Source organism: Chelonia mydas, chromosome 10 (genome assembly GCF_015237465.2).
Source record: "Chelonia mydas isolate rCheMyd1 chromosome 10, rCheMyd1.pri.v2, whole genome shotgun sequence".
Classification (NCBI taxonomy): domain Eukaryota; kingdom Metazoa; phylum Chordata; order Testudines; family Cheloniidae; genus Chelonia; species Chelonia mydas.
Window position 1 is genome coordinate 34285835 of NC_051250.2, and position 11169 is coordinate 34297003.

Here is an 11169-nt window from a genome sequence, read left to right on the forward strand (position 1 = left end):
TGCATAGCCGGGGCAATTAACGGCCCTGCACAATTCCATGACAACAGCCCCCACAGTGGATTTTCCAGCTCCAACATGATTTCCCACTGACCAATAGCAATCTGGCGTTACAAGTTTCCACAGTGCGATCGCCACTCGCTTCTCCATTGTCAGTGCAGCTCTGGTTGCTGCTCCTACATTGGATGGCTAGGGCAAGCTCGACGCACAGATCCAGGAATGTGGCTTTGCGCATCTGAAAGTTCGCAGCTGTTGTTCATCATCCCAAACCTGCATTATGACAGGATCCCACCAGTCAGTGCTCTTTTCTGATGCCCAGAAGCAGCACTCCACAATCTGCGGCTGCTCCATGAATCCCACCAACAACCTTGAATTGATTCTTGCAATGTCCCCCAGCAGTCTGTCCTCCAAGAACTGGTTGTGTTCCCTGCTGATTCAGTTTTTCTTGAGGCTCTGCGAATAACTGAGCATCAGACATCCTGTGCTTGCAATGTTTGTGACACTAGTTCAGAGCTGTGCAGGCTCCGTGCTTCTGGCAGAGATGGCAGACAGCAAGGTGGGCCATGCCGATTTGTGGGATTTTGAAAAAAAGGTGTGAAAATTATGGGATACAGGTGACATTATGCGATGGAGACAGTTGCACACTGGGAAGTTGATCCCTTGCTCCAGTCACCCCTGTGAGACTCATTTTGCCCCCACCGTGCATCACCAAAACTTCCGAAAAGACAGTGCACTGGACAGTAACAGGTTTCACACTGGGATACCTACCCTTGGAGCACAGCACTGGGCATCAATATAAGCTCTCCTGGTGAGTAGATGCAGCGCCCACGCAAGGATCCAAGTATGCACATGCACAAGTGATATACTAACTATGCCAACACCTGAAGTTTGTAGAGAAGACATAGCCATACTAACAGTCCCTATCCTGAAGATCCTGCAGTCTAAATAGACAGAGGGAGTGTTAATGTCCCAGCTTTGCAGATAGAGAACCAAGGCCCGGAGAGATGAAGGCACATTTACAGCCTCACACATGGCACCTGTAGCAGAGCCCAGGTCTCCCAAGGCCCAGGGGAGCCATCGGCGGGCAGAAGGGCCTTCACTGAGTAGTAAAGTGGGCAGAATCATTGTAGCCAAGGGTCCATGTCTGAGCGGCACATGGCATAGGACACATTTAAATCAGTTTGTCCTTGTCTGTTGTAAACAGAGTGTTAGCTGACCTCTAACAGCCGCCAGCTCACGGGACTGTCAGATTTCAGCCACCATTTGTTCCATGCCTAGTGTTTCTTGCATTGCCATTTGCTCATAGGCGCCGACTTTCTCTCTACCCAGGGGATGTGCGACACCCGCCCCCACTCCACCGCTTCCTCCTAGCCCCCAACCTTCCCCGCCTCTTCCCGCCTCTTCTGCGCCCTCTCCCTGCCTCTTCCTGCCCCTTCCCCCAAGCATGCCCCGGCCCCGTTCCTCCCCCTCCCTCCCAGCATGGTTAGACCCGCAATAGAGGTTTTTCTACAGGATGGGGAGTAGGCAGATACTAGACACAGTGTTAGTATATAATACTCTAGATGCTCTTTATTGATTACAAAACAAACCTTACTCCACATTCACACCCCAAACATACTATACCAGAGTCCAAAGGTCAGAATGGTCCCGATGGCCAGTCGAGATTCTTTCCGATCATAAGATGTGGGGAGCCAGCGAAAACCACATCTATATCCATATGGGGCTCTGGATCAATGAACAACTCCAATTTGCAGAAATCATAGGCAACAATCTATAGTCCATTCCATCATGTCATCGGTTCTTTGCCACACAATTCCAAAGAGACAATCCTGGGTGGACCACCATGATCCAAGGTGTGCCATTTCCTCCAATTATTATACAATTTTATATCAGTTGAGCTGGTGTTGTTTCCTTTTCTGCTCATTCTCTGTATTTTTCCTGGAACATAACAAGATTGTTTTTGCACAAATAGTTCTAACAGTTCTTGACTTTAAGTTCGTGCTTTGGTTTCCAACTTGTGACACACATGTTCATGTCAAGCATGCATCATTCATACCAGGCCTCAATGACCTATAACATATTTCATGGATATGTGAATCACAATCTATCTATCGATCTATCTATCCCCCAACAGTGCCTCTTGCATGCCTCTGAACAGCTGTTCTGTGTTGTGCAGGATGCACTGGGAGGGAAGGGGAGGAGTTGATCAGTGGAGCCATCGGCGGGCAGAAGGCACTGAGGGGAAGGGAGCAGCTTGACTGCCAGTGGGTGCTAAGCACCCGCTAACTTTTTTCATGGGTGCTCCAGTCCTGGAGCACACACGAAGTTGGCGCCTATGCATTTGCTGCCTCTTCATTGTCAGATTTGTATTGGCAGTCCCTAACCCTGTGATGTGTCTCTGGGCATCTGCTGAGGACAGCTGCCACGAGTGATGTTCTCTGCTGCTGGGAAGGACTCTCCCCTCGGGCAGAGGAGCTTGGATTTTCATCCATTCATCTGGCAAAAGGGTCTTCTTCACTCTTCTGTTTAGCTGTGTGGCATGGGGACTGCCATGCCCACATCCACTCCAGCAAAGCATGGGGCCAGTGGAGGTTGTCATTTAAGGTCATTGGTATGCAGGACCCATGTGCAATCTCTCTCCATTTGAAATTTGGAGGATGCCTGTCCAGGCTGTTCTCTCTGGCACCCTGGTTTTCTGCTTCCTTCCCTCGTATGTAATCTACACCCATCACTGTGCCATCTGGGACCCTTCCTAGGCCTCTGTGGTCTTCAGAGAGGCTTTGTCTGTGGGATCTAAAAGCCCAAGGGTTGGGTTAGGGTGGGTGGGCTGGCAGGCAGGAGGTCAGGGTGCTTTCGGATCCCCCTGCCCATTGGGGCTTGGAGCTCTCTGAGTTTGTGAGATGGCCTCCTCCCAGTGTGCTCTGCTGGGCTGAAACCTAGGAGCTGCCTGGCTGGAAAGGCAGGGCCAGGCCACGGGCCAGCTCACTGGTGGAAACAAGCGAAGCTTAGCCCCCTCCATGCAAACAGCTGCACAGGCACTGTGGGCTGGGGGAGAGGAAGCCAGAGCTGGCTGTCCCCTTTGCTGAGAGCCAGAGGCCCCTGCTGCTGCCCTGATCCAAGGGGCAGCTAACTGCTCTGTGCTGGACCAGCAGAATCAGGAACCACAGGCCCTGCTCACTGCGTGACCCCATGGAACAGGGTTGAGAGACCCCACAGAGTGGGGCTGCGAGACCCCACAGGAAGGGGTTGTGACGCCCCACTGAATGTGACTGTGAGACCCTGGGGAATGAGGCAGGAGTGGAGTCTCTCTCTCCCTTGGTCATTAGGACTGAAGGGGAAAGTCCAATTCCAGGCCAATTCAGCGGTGGGGTGAATCAAATGCCGATGTTGGTATTGCTGAGGAGGGCAGGGGGAGGCAGGGCTTGGATTCTGCTCCCACTGAAGCCAAGGCCTGGGAGCAGGACTGGCCCTTTGGGTTCAGATCCAGATCAGTGCTAGGTTAAAATTGCAGGCTGAGGCTCAGGATCAGACTTCATGCAGCCCAACTCCCCTCTGCCCCAATGGGGGAACCTCCCCAGATCAGCCAACGTTGCCTTGGGCCACATCTGAGCAGGGCCTGCCAAACAGCACTCTCTGGGATTGGAGCTGACCCGAATGCAGGATCACTGGAATGGGGCCAGAGCTGGGCAACATTTGGAAGGGCTTGGATTGGGGTTCCCTGCTACCAGATTTACCCCACCCTATCTAAGGTGTGGGTGAGCCCTGGATGTCCGTGGCAGTGTGCCAGCACTGTTGCAATCGAGGCCAAGGTGCCAGGGGAGATGTCAGCACCTGGGGTGACTTCATGCCGCTGCAGCAGGCTAATGCCAGCCCTGGGTGACATAAATACAGCTTATGCTAATTCTGCCACTCCCTAATGTGCCTTCTATCACATCACAGAGGATCAAAATATTTTCCCTGTTCTGCAGGGAAGTGGCCTGATTGGCGCTCGCTCCTTGCATCTCCGTGCAGAGGGGACGCCACGCACCCAGCCAGCGGCTGCAGCTGCAGCACTGGGGGAGGCAGGGCAGCCTAGATGCTGACGCTTAGCACAGGGGCAGGGAGCAGAGCACTGTGGGTATTTAGGTGGCACATGCTGGGTGCAGCCTCCTCTGTCTGCCTCTTGTGGGTGGTCTGGTGCAGGGAGTGGTGCTGGATTGGCAGCCCCCTGGGGACTGAAGCCTTCATTGGGTTATCAAATATCCACTGTCCAGAAGGAGCTGACCACAATGCTGACAGCTCTCGGCCACCTTCTCCCTGGAACTAGGGGGAGGACAAAGTTGAGCAGCTGCAGGTGCAATCAAACTACCAGGATGAGCTGCTCCTCTGCCCCTGCCCAGCAAACACTGCACTGCTGGGCATTAGGAGCCTCTTCGCTTCACCCACAGGCCCCTGGCAACCTGCCAGCACAGCCCTAAGTGTCCCAGGCCTGGGCACTGGGAAGGGAAGCTGAGCTACCCTGCCAGCAGTGCCCCAGACATGAGGGGAGGACAATTGCATGCCACAGCCCAGGTCAGCCCCCGGAGCCTGCAGAGGCTGGGGCAGGGGAGCACCTCAGCTTGGCTGTGTATGCACTGGAAGGGGGTGGCAAGTCCAGCCCAAGGTGGTGCTGGGAGCCCGGCGTGCAGGAGAATGGGCTCCAAGGCATGTTCGTGACTTACTGTCCAGCCTCTGAGTCAGCCAGGGTCCTGCTATGCTGGCAAAGAGGCTGCCTCTGTGCTTATGAATCACCCCTCTCACCATACATCAATGGATTCATCCTCCCAGCTCCCCAGGAGGCAGGTCAGAATCACCTTCCCAAGGGACAGAGGGGGAAACTGAGGCACAGGCCAGTCCATGTGTAATGGGCATTCCAGAGGAAGCCCCCCCCTTGCTCAGGATGGGGATGGGGAGAGCTCTTGGCTCAGCTTCCCATAGTTTTATCCTCACCTTGTGTTGACAGTTCCCCAGGCGTTCACACCCCGCCCTCTGATGATGTTCTCTTTCTCCTTGTCTTTGCCATCATGTGCCCCAGGCTCACACCATCTCTGGTCTGTCCCAGTTTGCCCCATGACCAGCAGAGGGCGATGCTACTTGTGGAGCAATTCACGAAGCTTGCTCACTTGCTGTGATGCCCCAAAGCTCTTCCTGGAAGCATCCGCTGTGTCCTGTGATGCCTGCACTGGCAACGTGCGCCAAGCTCACGCATGCAGGGATCACTCGTGGGAATGCACCAGCCCTGAATTCAAGCTGCACTAGTCGCCCTGGGCATCATCTGAGTGGGACAGATGTGCTTTTGCTGGTGTGGGTGGCCAGCCTGATCCCACAGTATTCTCCTCCACTAGACACCATCTGCTGGAGACCTTTTTGAGTAGTGAGCATGACATTGGCCCAGCCCCATAAAGAAACGAAAATCTGCAGAGAGGCAGGTTCCAGACTGAAATTAGCATCCCCTTTCTCCCCACGCGGGTGTTGTCACACACACACACACACACGCATGCACAATATTGCTAGTGGGCCAAAGAGTGGAAAGTGACAGTGGTCCCACCAGCAAATGCTCCTGCTTGGTTTATGTCCTGCTCCTGCTCTCCCCGGGGGCCTGCTCCTCCACCAGGCACCCAACCAGCCGCACAGCCACAATGTGCTGCAGAGCCTGCTGTGGGAAGCAGGCACACCCAAGCCCCAGGCAGTCAGTGGGCACAGGAGCACTTCCATGTGTGCTGTAGGAGAGGGTGCTGGAGGCCAGAGTGTGGCGAGGTGGTTGATCTTCAGCAGCACCTTGGCTAGCCAGGCAGATCCACAGAGCAGCTCCCTCTGCTAGCTCAGCCCCTGCCCACACCCCTCTCCCTGTTCCCAGAGCTGCCCCTGTCCTAACAGGCTGGGCAGGGGCTCTGCCCCACAGGTCGGGGAGTCACAGAGCCTAGCGTCCCCTGGTGCATCAGGAACCCAACCCTAGCAGCATGGTGCTAGATCAGGAACCTCGGTGTGAAAGCGACCGGCCTAGCGTAACTGCACCAGCTGAGCGACCCGCTCCCAGGAAAGAGCCCACATGGTGGGGACAGGGAAACAGGTGTCTTCTAAGCCAACCAGCTCCACACCACCCAGGGAAACATGGCTCTGAATAGGCTTTGGCTCTGGCCCACAGCCCTCCCTTTAAAGGCTAGTTGATCCATTGCCATGGTGTGCATTCTATTTATACACCTCTAGCAGGTGACCTTTCAGGTGACATTTAATGGCAGGCAGTTACATACAAGAACCGGGAAGGAGAAGGAGCCCAGCCAAGTCACCGGCCCTGGCAGGAACAGAAAGGAAGCATCCTTCTGAGTGGCTCAGAGTGTGTGTGCAGGGGAGTGGGGGGCTGCTGTACGGAGGAGTCTTCAGTGGTTGTGAGACCATCCCCCGCCCACTTGATGCTGCCCTTGTGGCACAGCTGACTACTGAAGGGCTGATGAACTCCATGTGTTTTATGAAAATATGCTTATGAATGTGAATATGAGGTAACTGGAATATGCTTTATGCAAAAGGTCTCTTGTAAGGTATCATTACAAAGCTTATAATCTACTGAGTGTGTTCATCCTATTTGTTTGCATGTATTATTTCTATGTCTGGAGTTAGGAGAATAAGATATAAACTTGTATCACTGATATAAACATATTAAGTGAAGGCCATTAAGGGTGCTCCAGAAACAATCAGTTGTAAATGGCCTTAGTTACTTGAAAGCCTTCCTGTGTATGTGTGGTTCAGCCCACGGGGAATGGAGACTAGGAGTCTTGCAGTGACATGTGACCATGTCACCTGATAATGGAATCCATCTTAAATCTAATACTTTTCCATTTAGAAGCAGGTGTGGGGACCCAGAGAGGACAAAAGATTCCCGCCTTGTACCAAAGCTATAAAAGGGGGTGAAGCAGGACAAAAAGGGGCTGCCAGTCATGAGAAAACCCCTGCTTACCACCTGAGATGTCTGCTGGAACTAACAAGGACTGTACTGGGGAACGGATTGGGCCCAGACTAGGAAGGAGTCTGTGAAAGAAGCTTATTGGAACATCTCTGAGGGTGAGATATTACCTGTAATCAGTTTCTTAATGTATTAGGCTTAGACTTGCGTGATTTTGCTTTATTTTGCTTGGTGATTTACTTTGTTCTGTCTGATATTACTTGAAACCACTTAAATCCTACTTTTTATACTTTATAAAATCACTTTTGTTTATTAATACACCCAGAGTAAGTGATTACTACCTGGGGGAGCAAACAGCTGTGCATATCTCTCGGTCAGTGTTATAGAGGGCAGACAATTTATGAGTTTACCCTGTATAAGCTTTATGCAGAGTAAAACGGATTTATTTGGGGTTTTGATCCCGTTAGGAACTGGGTGCTGGAGAGGTAACCTGCTGAGCTGTTTTTGGTTAAAGTCTGCAGCTTTGGGGACATGGACCAGACCCTCGGTCTGTGTTGCCGCAGGCTAGCGTGTCGGGCTCAACAAGGCAGGGTTCTGGAGTCCCAAGCTGGCAGGGAAAACGGGCTCAGAGGTCATTTCAGCACATCAGGCAACAGTCCCAAGGGGGCCTCTGTGACTGAACCCGTCACAGCCCTCAGTCGCCCACACACAGCTCCCTGCAGGATGGGACAGCCATGCAGGTCAGTGCGGGCGACCGCTTCGGTTCCGTGAGGAAAATCACAGCAGCAGCAAGATACCGAGGGCAGGGGCTTGTGAGTGACTTTAGAGCTGTGAAAGGTGCCAGATGGGCAGCACTGGAAACCAAAGGCCTCTGCTCTGCTGCAGACCAGGGATGGCCCATGAGGACTTTCCCCACACTGTCCCACTGGAGCTATGGAGAGTTCAGGCTCTGTGGCCTGGTTAGGCCTGGGTCTCTCTGCTGAGGCTGCCAGTCAGTATTGCTTGCCCAGGGACTTGCATGTGGAAACCTGACTGCTAGGAGCAGTGTTGAGCCCCTGCAAACGCATTCCACAGAGGCCACCAAATGGCTGTCAGCCTGCATTGGCTTTTGGCCCCTACCCGCTTGTTTGGGAATGGTGCCAAGTTGTGCAAACAAGTTCCTCAGGCAGGACAGGGAGACAGCTAGTGCCCAAGGCAGGCAGGGGAGCGGCAGTGCCAGAGCACCTGGCAGATGGGAGCATTGGAGACTAGAAGCCAAGGTCAGGTCTACACTACAAACTTACACTGGAATAGCTGTGAAAAATCCACAGCCCTGAGTTATGCAGTTGTACTTACCTAAGCCCGGTGCAAACAGCACTATGTCGCCAGGAGAGCTTCTCCTGTCACCATAGCTATCATCTCTTGCCAAGGTGGATTAGCAATGCCGACAGGAGAAGCTCGGGAATAGCATCTTCACTAGAGGGCTACAGTGGCGCAGCTGCACTGGTGCAGCATTGTAAGCACAACCCTGCCCTGAGTGACTAACAACCAGGCTCCCCCCTGTCAGTGACAGGCAGCTGGGCCCTGTGCTCGCTAGGCAGGTGGTCTGGCTGACACCTGGCACCTGTGACCTGATCCCCAGCTCCTGCTGGGACCCTGTTTCTGGGGGTGTTTTCAAGTCTCTGGCTTGGCTGCGATCCAGCCCTGGGGACAGCGCTGGGGTTTCTTCTGATGGAGAAGACGTCTCTTCTAACTAATCACAATCTACCTCCTTGGAGAAGCTGCTCAGAGACGGGGAGGAGACAGACCCTCCGCAGGACACCAGGCAGTGCTGGGGGCTGTTGGATTTCCATGCCATAGCGACTGCTGCCCCATCTTTTGACCTGAGCGACTAGTCAAATTTGGGGCCTTGTCTGTTGTTCCAGCTGGGAGTAGAAATTGATGATGGAGTCTGGTGTGTTCTTTGATGCAATCTTGTTTATTTACAAGGAATGTGCAAAGTCCTGCTTCTCTGAATGCAGGAGGAATGTCTTTGCTCACAGCCCCAGTCCCAAAAACTCTCTCTCAAGCGTCTCTCAGAGTCACACCATTTTCGAGATTTTTTTAAAATATTTTTTGCTGTCCATTTCATAATTAAATTTAAATTCCAAAATAAAAAATTGTTTTGACCCCCAAAACAGAACATTTTTGTTTGGAAAATGTCAAAATTATATGTTTTTACAATTTTGAAAATTGGGTGTTTTTTCCCCAAAACATGTTTCCAAACCGGAAATTAGTGGGGGCCCAACTCTTTTCCAGCCACAGTTTCAGGTTTGATGCACCATCATTTTCCAACAAAAAATGAGTCCAAAAATCTGGCGATAGTTGCTGTCAGAACCAGGACGCCAGGCTAGATGGGCCCTTGGTCTGTTCCGCCATAGCAACCCCACTGTTCAGTGCCTCTCCCATGTACTAAAACCTTCCCCATCAGGACTGGGCATTTTCCAATTAAGGCCCAGGGTGCAATGGGCAGGGACTCAGCTGGGAAGGGGAGGTGCGGCTGGTTCTTACTTCCTGCTCTTGAAGACCAGGGTCAAGACCTTGACCTGCTACCCAGCACTGGAGGGGATGTGCCCATGTCCTCCACTGAGGAGAGGTGCAGCTGTGTCCTTCATATTGCTTGGACCCTTGGTGTCAGGTCCAGGGAGTGGCAGTAACCCAGCCAGAGGTCACAATGCAGGGGCCACCGGGCCAGGGTGAGGTCTGCCAGAAATGCTGCCTCGTGCTTCAGGCCTCATGGTGAGTGGGGCAGGACTCTGGCAAGAGGTGGTAAGGGGAGGAAAAGTCAGTGGTGTGATCCCTCCCAGGATTGGGGAAAAGCAGCATTTGCCAAGTGATATCCCCAAATGTCAGGGAGTCTCTGCCAGACCCAGTCTGACCCAGGGCAGGCTCCATGACGCCAACCTGAGGGAGCCCTCTCCCCATCTGATGCCTATCCAGGTGTCCTAGTCCAGTGGTTCTCAACCTTTCCAAACTACTGTACCCCTTTCAGAAGTCTGATTTGTCTTGAGTGCCTCCAAGTTTCACTTCACTTAAAAACTACTTGCTTACAAAATCAGACTTAAACATAAAAGTGTCAAAGCATACTAGTACTGACAAATTGCTGACTCTCATTTTTACCATATAATTATAAAATAAATTGATTGGAATATAAATATTGTACTTACATTTCAGTGTATAGTATATAGAGAAGTATAAACAAGTCATTGTATGAAATTTTAGTTTGTACTGACTTTGCTAGTGCTTTTTATTACTCCTGGGGGTATTCTGGACCACAGCATATGAGCAGAATTCATGTTCCCCACAGAATTTTTTTTGCTTCACAGAAAATACATTCTTCCAGAGAAGTGCTGCAGTTACACCTTTCATCCACCAGGGGCGGCTGTGGTGCCAGAACAGAGGGGAGCCACCTCCAGGTGTCAGCAGGGAGTGGAAGATAAGAGGCAGGGAAGAGAAGAGGTTGTGTTCCCCACAGCACCCTGCCCGTGGGGCCAAGTGAGGAGGCATGAGATATGGGGGGATGGATAGCGTGGGGCACATGGGACTGCTGGGAGGTCACAGACTGGGGTTCAGCAGGGCTAGTGGGGGGGACAGACTGGGGCGGGGACTGAATGGGAGTGGGGATGCAGGGACACATGAGCATAGGCACTAAGTGTTTCCATGTGGGTGCTCCACCATGGCTCTGCCATGAGGCCCCATCCCACCCTGCCCCTTCCCTCAAGGCCTCACCCTCACTTTGCCTCTTCCCACCCCTGCTCTGTCCCCTCTCCCAGGCTCCCCTGCCCGCCCTTTGCTCGCTTCTCTCATCCCCTTCCTCCACGACCCCCGCACCCACAACTGGCTCCTCTCCGCCCGCCTCCGAGAGCCTCCTGACAGCCACCGAACAGCTGATTGGTGGCCAACCCTGGAGCCCTGCCGAACAGCTGTGGCTGGTGGGTGCTGAGCACCCCCTATTTTTTTTCATGGGTGCTTGAGCCCTGGAGCACCCACAGAGTCAGTGCCTATGTACATGGGGATGGGGGAAGGGGTCCAGGCACACATGGAGATGGTGGGAGGAGCTCTGCCCCCCTCCCCACTCTGCCAGGGCCCCTCAGTCCCAACCCACATTCCCTGCTAGTCCAGCCCTGTTCCCCCACAACTCTGCCGGTGCCGCTCAGTCCCAACACACAGCCTCCCACAGCTGCTATTCCAGTCCCTCTGCAGCTCACCTGATGAACCTCCATCCTGCCAATGGCCCT